At 47.7% G+C, this 11608-nt stretch overlaps 1 protein-coding gene across 3 annotated transcripts in view; it reads left to right on the forward strand.

Annotated features, from left to right (window-relative positions):
• Positions 1–11608, forward strand: part of SERGEF (secretion regulating guanine nucleotide exchange factor) — a 250436-nt gene that overhangs the window by 167972 nt on the left and 70856 nt on the right. The gene's annotated exons all lie outside the window — the stretch shown is intronic.

Below are 11608 nucleotides of genomic sequence, written 5' to 3' on the forward strand. Positions count from 1 at the left end.
TGAAACTAATGAGGCAGAATTGGAGTGGCCAGTGTGTGTGTGTGTGTGTGTGTGTGTGTGTGTGTGTGTGTATGTGCGCGCGCGCGTGCTCATGGTGAGAGGAAGTTTCCGGGAAAGTTCTGGGAAATAGAAATCTTTGGTTGGCCAAGGATTTACTGGAAGCCCTTTGAAATGTCTATTTTAAATCCCATCATTGAACATCTTTTTGAGGTACTATCTTCCTTGCCTTGGAAAGTAGCATATGAGAACATCAAGACCTCACAGGCTGGTGCATCTTGGCTAGAAAGCCTGGCACAAGAGCAAGAGTAGACTGGCCTGCTCTATCTTCTTTGAGTAAATCCCTTACACCAAGTCCTTTCCTCGTGGCGTGGTTCTTTCTCTGGAAACATAGACCTCTGCTCGTAGCCCCCAGTGCCTTGTCTCTCTTGGCTACTTAGGATCATCTGGTGGATCCCCAATCTTGGGTTCACTGAAGCTTTCTCGTAGGGGTCTCTGGACAGCCAAGCGCAGTGTTTTTATAATCAGGCCTATGAGTAATTCTTTCAAGAAGCCTTCTCCTTGCTTCCACAAGTGGACAATCTTCCACAAGATGACCATCTCCGTTTCACACTACATTAAAGAGCCTAACCTTCTCCCTCACAGTGCCGGCCTGCACGGAGCCAGACCAGGCTTCCATTTGCTACCCTATCTGTGTGGACTCGGACCAGGTCCTTAAGCCCTCTGTGCCTCCTTCCCCTCATCTCTACACTGGAGAGAGTCGCAGTACCTGCTTCCTAGGATTGTGGCGAGGGTCAAAGGAGTTAGTGCAGAGAAAGCACGCAGGCCAGAGCTCAGCTTCAAGAAAGTATTGCACAAGTGCTTTTTGTAATAACCTGCTATACTTTCAAGGAATTGCCCTCCACAGGGCTTTAGTTCTCCCGTCTGTAAAATGGAGGGGCTAAAATAGAAATCCAGAGTTCCTTCCAGTTCTGATATTTTAGGACTCTGTTACAACCCCATCACTTCCTATCTCTGCCAGTGATTTCTGGGCCTATCTGAGCCCTCCTCTCACCTAGCCTCTTGAGTTTCTTCTGAAGGGCAAGGCCCTTCTGCCTAGTCATGGCCTCCAGAGCAGTGCCTTGGACTCAGAAGACGCCAGCTCCCTCTTCTGAACTGAGCCTGACCGGCTTAGCTGCCTGGGGTGGCAAGACTGTGAGGCGCTGCTCTGCAGGCCCCACTGTAATGCGCACCGAGGCGAAACAAGGACAGCTGAGGAGGGAGGCCAGCGGTGGAGGGGGTGAGGAGGAAACGGAGCTGGAGTCAGAGAAGCAAGCAAATGTCACAGCCAACCTGCCTCCTCTGCAGCCCTACCGGCTACATGACAGCGGAACTGCTGCAGCCTGGGAGTAATTAAGACAAGCTACTCCAAGAATCAAAGCAGTGCCCAGGATGTTGTTGCTCTCCCAGTCACCGGACCTAGAGAGGGTGGGCTTCGTCTGGGACTGGCACACTAACTAAGACGGAGCGTGAGTGGACGAGGTCTGCACAAAGGGAGGAGCCCGGGCTGGTGAGGGCAGCAGGCTGCACTGACCGGGCCAGAGCCCAGGCTCAGCGCAGCCTTGCTTCACGCTGGCTCTGTCCCTCTGTGCGCATGCTCCTTGTCTTCCCAGTTTGAGCAATGAAGATGATCATTCCACCTGGCTTGTTGGGTGGATTAAGTGTGTAAAAGACCTGACACAGGGAATACTTCTTAGAGAATTCCCGCTGCTTCCCTTTTCCCTGGCGGGGGATGGGGGTGGGGGGTCAGTGCTAAGGAAACTGCTCTGTTGGGGAAAGAAGCGATGAGGTCCTGGCAGCGCCAGCACAGCATGTGCCCAGTGAGGAGGCCTGCGAGGCCGAGGAGCAGCAGGGCATGCTGGTGAGCTCCTTGAGGGCAGACCCACCTTTTGCCCCCCATTGCCCAGTCTGACTCTCAGCCCACTGAAAGAACAGTTCCAGAGCGAGCCTAGGCAGACGCGGTCACAGGGTTCTGGGCACATCTCGTGCCTGTGAGCTGAGCGACACCTGGTGCTCCCTGTCCCGGGAGGAATGAGGTTGGCAGTGAGTGCTCTGCAGGGTGCAAGCTTTGCAGCAGAATGCAACCAGAAAGCCACCTGTGAGCCCTGGTAGGAGATCTGAAGCCGAGGAAGAGTTCCTTTGGGCTTAAAACCATGCTTCTCATAGCCAGCTCCTGCCCTCTACCCTACCACCACCGCCTACTTGACACTGACTTAACGGGGGTCCAGTCTCATGCTCTGAAATCCCCTGATAGCCCCTCAGTCTCATGCTCTGAAATCCCCTGATAGCCCCTCACAAAGAGATAGAAAAGTCTAGACCAGACTATAAAGAAACCAAAGTTTCCCTGGGTAGAAGCCACAGTAGAGTCTACCAAATGTGTGACTGACAGACCCAGCAGAGCCGGGCGAGAGAACATAACCGAGGCCCTCACTGACTCAGGCCCTGGACGCAACTCCAGGCAGTGTGTGTGTTGTGCCTGTTTTGTGGAGGAGAAAACAGAGACTCAAGATCACAGGTTCCCCAGGGATAAGTGAGCAGTCAACGGTTGTGCTGGCTGCTTGATTTTGAAGTCTGCTCTTTCCATGGTATTACATCCTGGGGCCTGAGGAATGGTTAAGCGGAGCACAAACACAGGGCGTCAGATTGCCCAGGCTCAACTTCCAGCTCCTCACTGACAAGCTGTGTAACTTCAGGTGGATGCCTTCCTCTCCATGTCGTGTTTGCCTCACCTGGAATATCATGCTAAGGTCAACAACAATCGTAGGATTGTATGTAAAGTGCAAAGACCAGTACCTGGCACAAAAGGAAGGGCTCAGCAAGTGTTAGTGCTAAGTGTCTGGCGTCTGTAGTTTACTAGTGGTTGTCGGGGCAGTAGGGGCGGGAAAAGCGGGGCTAATGGTTAAGGGGCGACTGCATTGATTAAGGGTAGGGTGCACAGCCATTCTCACAACTGCTTATACTAAGATAGACACCTGTGAAAAGCTGAATCGGCATCAGTTGTGTGCTAGGTCTATTTACAACAACAATAATGGGGGCTGCTTGTGTACATCTAAAGATCTCATGGGATTTGGCTCCTTGCTCCTTGGTTTGGAGGTGTAGGTCCTGGGTTCACTAATTGGCATACCAATGTGCTTGGGCCTCTGCCCCCCACCCCACCCCTTCATTGTGCAGTGCCCCCCACTTCATTGTGCAGGTCTTAAAAGCAAGTGGTTACCCCAGGGTACAATGACCGGCTTCTATTTGCCTGGAGCAACAGAGGAACAAGGAGAGTCAGGCCTAGCAGGAGGATATGAAGTAGGTGACTGATTGCCTCCAGGAGCAAGTGCCCCTTTCCCCCTGAGAGCAGAAGAACTGGATGGGGCCTACCTTGCTCCTGTCCCTGAGCATTCTGATCACAGAGTCTAGAGAAGACTCCTAATCAATAGGAGGGGAATGTAGAATAGGTCAAATTCTCATGGACACCAGGTTTTCTGGAGCCATAGAAGGTGGGCGAGCCCCTGAAACTATTCCCTGAGATAATCCTTAAATCAGAAATATTCCCTGAAGTTTGTGGTCAGCTAAATATGCCTGTCTTGAGATTGTGCTCTTTCAAGATCAATATGGAATCAGATTGCTACTATCCATTCGAAAGATTGGAGGAGAGATGTGGGGCACAGTGAGTGGTTGCTGATGAGGAAGGACAGCTGGGAACAAGAGGATGAGGATGGTTGTCTAACTTGAAGGGTATAATCAGTGTCACAGAGTAGAAACTTAAATTGGTGCATGTTTTGCTGTATGCATTCTCAACAGCAACCTCACACAAGTTTTTAACAGCGCAGTTACTATTACAGGTACGGATATTAAGATCTCAAGGCAGGATGCGATTGTAGAGTGATCCTACATGATGGCCTGAGACTTAGCCTGGAAGTCTTGAAAGCTGGAGAGGGAAGTGTCTGCTCTCAGCCAAGGGACCAGCGGGTCTAGGACAGGAGACACAAAGGGGCTTCACACGTTTGTGGGGGAATGGGACTAAAAGATAATGGAATTTCCCCCACAACCTTTTTGAATCATCCTTGTAGAGGGGATTTGTAAGCCCGCCCTGGGGACACAACCCAGGGGGGATCTGGAAATTCCACCAGCCCTGGAAACAGTGCCAGCACACATTAGTTCTAGGTCACAATTTTGTAGTTCATTGCCTGGGGCCTGCATGGTCCAGCCAGAGCCTAAGCCCACTGCAGCCCCACTGCAGTCTCCTCGGCCAGGAGGAAGACAGCCCATCCTGCTGCTTCATGTCAGACCTTCAGATTGGTTCATCCTCGGCCAACCCCTGCAGCTAACTTGCCTTTCCACCCCAGATGCACTGAGTCCAAAGCTACATTTTAACCAGATCCGCAGGTGAGTGCCATCCCTAGTGGATTCTGGCCTAGACATCTCGTTAAAATGGGGGTCCCGATTTAGTATATCTCCGGGTGGGAATGAAGAGTCTCAGCAGGGGTTCAAACCAGAATGAACCAGTTCACAGGCCTGCTTCATACGCTGCCAGGTTTCTTCCCCATCGCCACTCCACTCCCCCCACCTCCCCATCTTCTTTGGGAGTTTGGGTCGATTCTTTCCTCAGTTGACGCATTCTGTGTTCGCTGAGACAGAGTGGTATGGCAGTGTGAAGTGAACTCCCACATTCAGGCTAGGGAAGGGCTGGCCATCAGGAGACCAGGTGACAACCAGGAAGGAGAGGACCGAGGCTATAGCCGGCCAGGCCACCCTCTGCCTCACGGAGCTTGGTTCCTCACCTGCAGAGGGCCCACCCCCACAGGCTGTTCTTTCAGATCTAGCACCAGAGCAGTGCCCGCCCCTTCGTAGGTGCTCAGCAGGGTTTGCTCCTGCGGCTTGCTCTCCAGCTTCCTTCTCTTCTGCCAGTCCACCCAGGGCTGCCCTCCACCCCTCACACCGAGGCCCAGCCGGCTCTCGCTTGTGGGCGGGGAGAGGCGGGCCGAGGTGAGCAGAGGGCAGGTGGCTGCCCCTTGCTCAGAAGACCCCGCCTCCTCTAGGTGGGCTCCGCAGGCCTCACCTGTGTCTGGCCGAATTGGCTCCAGCTGCTGTGCTTCTCTCAGGAGCAGCAGTTTCTGGCTTGAGTGGGCAGTTTGCTTCGCTCCTGGGGTGCAGTTGTTCAGCCTTCCCTTCCTGCAGAGACACAGAGAGAAGCTGACTGTTTCCTCTCTCCCCGCTCTACACAGACCCTTGGCAGGGACTCTGGTGGCCTTTTCCTGGTGCTCTCAGGGCTGCCAGACGGACGCTGTGAAAGGGCTGTGTCTTTTGCAGGGAAGAGTGTTGCTGCTGTCTTCTCTGAGCAAAGCCAGTTCTTTTAACTGGCCCGAAGCAATAATCTATGCAAGGATGCGTGCACACCCCCCCCACCCCCCTTTTCACTGATGATTTCCAGTTGTGGAACCTTGGTGTCTTTGTGCTATTCGGTGGCAGAACGTCTGACCTTGGCCAGAAGCACAGCAAACACTGTCATTCATGTCTGAACATCATTGGTTCTGGCTGCTCCCCAGAGAGGTGCCTTGGAGGGAGCTTAGAGGCAGGCACCAACTAGTGTGTCCTCAGCGTGACAGGCGGAGTGGGAATCCTGCACCTCTCGAACCCACCGATCCTCCATCCAGCTGAAGAGTTCACCCCGTTTTCCAGAGAAGGGCACCTGCAGCTTACATGGGGCTCCTTGACCCACCCAGGAGGAATCAATACTTTAGGTCTTGAACCAGGCTTCTGGCTTGAGGGCCGGGGGACCACTACCTGATGCAGCCTCCTTGAAGACCGGTGACAGCCTGGCCTGTGTGTACAGTCGCCAGGTACGATCAGCCTGTCTTATCCTTTCAGCAGTCGGCTTCTCTCCCTGCGTGCCAATTCTGCTGTCTACCCAGCCTAAATCTCTTCTGCTTCATTGCAAGCAGTTTTCAGTGCCTTGTAAACAGGTGAAATAATGAAATCAGTCACACTGTTTTTTGAAATTCAACCCTCTACCGATTTTTCTTCAACCTTCCATTGTCCCGTCCCTGTTTGGGAAAAGATCATTCACTTATTTAATTTTAAATAATGGCTGCACACATGGGGCCCCAGTGGTGCAGTGGGTGGTGTTGGCCTACTAATCATGAGATTGGTGGTCTATACTCATGAGTCACTTCATGGGAGAATGATTATACCATCTCCTATTAAGATGTACAGTTGTGCAAACCCTGTGAGAGGAGCCCTGGTGGCGTGGTGGTTACACATTGGACTGCTAACCACAAGGCTAGCAGTTCGAAACTACCAGCTGCTCCTTGGGAGATAGACGGCTTTCTACTCTCGTGAAGAGTTAGTCTCAGTAACCCACAAGGATAATTCTGTTCTGCCCTAGGGGGTCACGATGAGTCTACAATGATTCCCCCCCTCAGAAAAACAAAAACAAAACCCTCGAGGAGCAGTTCTATGCTGTCCTATGGGAGCACTATGGGTTAGAATTGAATCCAGGAAATGGGTGGGATGTCCACACTAATTGCTATCAAGTCGATGCCCTCTCATAGTCAGACCCTGTTGGACAGGGGAGACCTGCCCCCATGAGTTTCTGAGACTATAACTGTTTAAGGGAGTAGAAAGCACCGTCTATTTCCAGTGGAGCAGCTGTTGGTTTTGAACTGCTGACCTTGCGGATTGCGGCCCAATGCTTAATCACTAGGCCACCAGGGCTCTTTCATAAGAATATATATACATGGATAAAAACTTAAAAGGCATAAGAAACATATTTAATAAGAAAAAGTTCCTTTCTAACCTATCTCCATCAGTCCAATTCCCAAATATGTGTACCTCATGCCTGTCTTTAGTGCCTCGCTCCACAGTGGAACCTGGGAGAGCTAGGAGTCAGTGGCCTGCCTTGTTCCCAGGTCTGCAGGCGCTCTCTGTTTGGCAGGTACACTCCTATTATTTTTCTATTGCTCCTTTCAGTGGGAAATGTTGGAGCTTTCTTTATCTGACAAATTTCTACCTTACACAGATTCTCATGGGTTTTACTGTGTAAGTTAATATGGAGATATATTTGTATCAACCCTCCCCGTTTACATAAATAGTAACATACTACACACACTTTGCAGTGTCTGAATTTTTCTCTCTCAACCATTTATCTGGGAGATATTTTCAAATCTGTTTAAAATATATAGCTTTTCAATATTCTAATGTACTTAAAAACCAAACCCACTTCGGTTGAGTTGATTCCAACTCATAGCAACTGTTTAGGACAGGAAAGAACTGCTCCAAAGGTTTCTTTGCAGAAACCGACTGCTCCATCATTCTCCTCCAGAGTGGCTGGTGGACTTGAACCCTGACCTTTGGTGTCAGCAGTCCAGTGCTTGACCCACAGTGTCACCCAGGGCTCCTCTTAATGCGTTTATGGCATTGTAATGTATTTAATCAATGCCCCGTTGATGGACGTTCAGCTCATTTCCAGTCTTTTGTTGTTGCAAGAAATCCTGTAGTCTGTAACCTTGGATATTATTTCATGTGTGAAAGAGAGTTGTTGTTGGGGAAATTCACAGAAATGAAATTGCTGCATCAAAGAGTGAACATTTTTGCAATTTTGCAAGATGCTGTAAAAGAGGCTTCCATTAGGATTACATCAGATATTGCCCCCATGAGCAATGTGTAAGTGCCTACTTCTTGCAGCCTCTTTTACAGTGGGTGTGAAGAATTGTGTGGACTTTTGCCAATATATGTGTTTATATATAGATATATGTATGTGTGTATGTATGTGTGTGTTTAATGATTCAGTTTGATGAACTCTTACATATGTATATCATTAGGGAAAGACCAAATTGTCTATATCACAAGGAACTCTGAAATGTCCTAGACCATAGAAAAATGGTGAAGCAACTGGAAGAAATAATGACGCAGAGGACCACAACACAAAATTTCAAAGGGACGCACAAGAAGACAAAGTAAAATATTGCAATGAAATATTCTTTTTAAAAAAAATCATTTTATTGGGGGCTCGTACAACTCTTATCACGATCCAGCCATCCATCCTTTGTGTCAAGCACATTTGTACATTTGTTGCCATCATCATTTTAAAAACATTTTCTTTCTATTTGAGCCCTTGGTATCAGCTCCTCAGTTTCCCCCCCTCCCTTGCTCTCTCACCCTCCCTCCTTCATGAACCTTTGATAATTTATAAATTGTTATTATTTTTTCATGTCTTACACTGACCGATGGCTCCCTTCACCCACTTTTCTGTTGTCCGTCCCCCTGGGAGGGGATTATATGTAGATCATTGTGATTGGTTCCCCCTTTCTCCCCCCACCTTTCCCTTACCCTCCCAGTACCGCTATGTAATGAAATATTCTAATGAACCGTGCGGAGACCTGGTATTAGAAAGCTGAAAGGGAAGAACATGCTCAGTATTTCTCAACCTAAATGAACTAAAGAAAACTTCAAGGTTTGAATTGCAATCTTGAAGGATTCTATGGGCAAAATGTTAAGCAATTTTGCAGGGGCCATCAAAAGAAGATAAAAGGAATATACATCGTCACTGTACCAAAAGAAATTAGTGGGCATTCAGCCATTTCCTGTGGTAGCGTATGATCAAGAAATGATTGGAGGAAAAAGGAAATTCACCCTATACTTAGGGCATTGGCAAAAGACAAGGACCCAGTAGTTGATGGAGTACTGATGGAGAGGTTCCAACCAGCCAATGTCAGGCCGGAGGTGCTCCTCATCTATGCCAAGACATTTGGAAGACGGCTACCTGGCCAATTAGCTGGCAGAGATCCATTTGTGTGCCCATTCCAAAGAAAAGTGACCCCACAGAAAGTGGAAATTGTTGAAGGATATGATTAATACAACAAGCAAGTAAATTTTTGCCAAAAATACTTAAAAAATTATTGTAGCAGTACATAGACAGGGAATTCCCAGAAATCCAAGCTGGATTCAGAGAGCACATACAATAAAGGATATCATTGCTGATGTAAGCGGAACTTGGCTCAGAGTTACCAGAGAATACCAGAAAAAGATGCTTACTTGTGTTTGGTGGATTTACAAAGGCATTTGGCTGTGTAGTTCAATACAGATTTTGGACAACATTGAGGAGAGTGGGAATACCCTTCCATGAGCCATGCTTGTGCAGAGTCCGTACCGAACAGAACAAGGGTAGAGACTGCATGGTTTAAAATCAGAGTGCATCAGGGTTGTATCCGTTCATCATACTTACGCAGTCTGTTTGCTAAAGAAAATAGCCACTCTGTCAGTGAAGAATACAACCAGGATGTTTCTTAGAGGCAAGGATGGCAAGACTTCCTCTCACGTGCTTTGCACATATAATCAGGCGTGCCAGTCTGTAAGAAGGACAGTATACTTGGTGAAGTAGAGGGTCAGTGGATAAGAGGAGGACCCTCAATGAGATGCTACCCCCCTGGGCTCAGATACAAGAAAGACTGAAGGATGGCACGGGGCGGGGCCATGCTTCCTTGGTTGTCTGTAGATAGGGGCACTGTGAGTTGGACTAGACTTGACGACGCCTTCCAACAGCATAGTTAGGAAACCATCACCCCGAACAAGATTCAGACTATTTCGAGCCCCCTAGGTGCCTACCTCATGCCCCTTCCTCAGTGGTCAAAAAACTCACTACCATCAAATCAGTTCTAACTCAGTGACTCTTTTTCTGATGTCTGTCACCAAAGTTTAATTTTGCTTGTTCTGGAATTTTCTATCAGTGGTGTCACAAGGTATGCACTCGCTTGTGTCAGCTTCTTCGACACATTATGGCTGAGAAACATCGCCATTGCATGTAATAGTTATTTTTGATTGCTCAGTAATATTCCATGGTAGGAATATGCCACAACATATTCTCCTAACTGGTGATATACACTGGGATGGTTGTTCACTTTGGAGACTGTGCATAAAGCTGCTCTGAACTGTCTCAGACATGCTGTGTAGTCGATGTATACATGCATTGATCTTGGGTGCATACTGAAGAGAAGGACTTGCTAGACCAGTGGTTCTCAACCTGTGGGTCATGACCCTTTTAGTGGTGTGTGTGTGTGTGTGTCGAATGGCCATTTCACAGGGGTCGCCCAATTCATAGCAGTAGCAAAATTACAGTTATGAAGTAGCAACGAAAATAATTTTATGGTTGTGGGGAGGGGGGTCACCACAACATGAGGAACTGTTTGAAGGGTTGAAGCGTTAGGAAGGTTGAGAACTACTGTGCTAGACCATCTATTTTGCTGTAGTAGATTCTGCTGAACAGTTTCCTCTAGCAATTGTATCAATTTATACTTCCACCAACAAGGTGTGATAATTCCAGGGCTTCATTTGTTTGCTAACACCAGTATCGTGGTGGCTTGGGGCCGTTGTGATGCGTGTAAAATGCGGTGTCTCACTGTGACTTTCAGGGGCATTCCCCTAGTGATGCTGACCACCTACCTGTTCACGTACTTGTCATTCACTTGTACTTGGGGAGCTGCTTTTGTCAAGTGCTTACAGTCTGTTGATTAATGGTTTGTAGACATCCTTCATATTTTATAGAGTCAAGATCTTTGTTGAATACATGTATTGCAGTCATCTTCCAGTCAAAAGTTACCTTTGTTCTCTTAGCGCTGCCCTTTGGTGAATAGGTGGTCCAGTTTATATCTTTTCTTTAATGGCTCAAGGTATCCGTGCCCTATGGAAGACATCTTTGCCTACTCCAAGGTCATGGAGGTAGTTTATGTTTTCTTCTTGAGTCTCTCGTTTTGCCTTTCACATTGGCTTAAAATCCATCTCAAATGAATGGTTTTCTGTTTTGATTTTTAAAACATTTCCTCAGAACCATTTATTGAAAAGTCCACCCTTCCTCCCACTGGATTGCAAAGGGATTTTTTGTATAGCTGAAAGACCGTCTGTATGTGGGAGCCTGCGTTTTCCTTTTACATTCATCTGGTTTTCTGTCTGTATCCAGTATCAACCAACTTGATTACTGCAGCTGCCTCGAATAGACCTTGGTAGCTGGTATTGTGGTAATGCCTCCTACTTCATTCTTCCTTTGTAAGATGATTGCGGCTATTCTCATCTCTTTAGTTTTAATTATTATGAATGATGGTTGAACATCGTTTCCCATGTTCAAAGGGCATTCGTATTTTTTTTCTTTACAAGGGTTCTCTTCATATCTGTGCCCTTTTTTTTCCCTATTCTTGCTGTGATCCATTATCACAAAAAATTAGTGGCTTAAAACAACACATTGATTTTTGTGGTCAAAAGTCTGAAGTGAGTCCCATGGGTTAAAATCAAGGTAGAGCTGTGTTCCATTCTGGGGGCTCAAGGGGAAATCCATTTCCTTGCCTTTTATATCTTCAAAACCACCAAGTCTTCCCCACCTCACAGTTCATGCTGACCCCCTCTTCCTCCTTCACATTTTTTTTCATGTTAAAAAAAAATTTAAATCATTTTATTGAGGCTCATACAACTCTAATCACAATCCATACATACATCAATTGTGTAAAGCACATTTGTATATTCATCGCCCTCGTCATTCTCAAAACATTTGCTCTTCACTTAAGCCCCTGGCATCAGGTCCTCATTTTCTCCCTCCCTC

Source organism: Echinops telfairi, unplaced genomic scaffold (assembly GCF_000313985.2).
Source record: "Echinops telfairi isolate 266 unplaced genomic scaffold, ASM31398v2 ScPeMD7_60;HRSCAF=208, whole genome shotgun sequence".
Taxonomy (NCBI): Eukaryota; Metazoa; Chordata; class Mammalia; order Afrosoricida; family Tenrecidae; genus Echinops; species Echinops telfairi.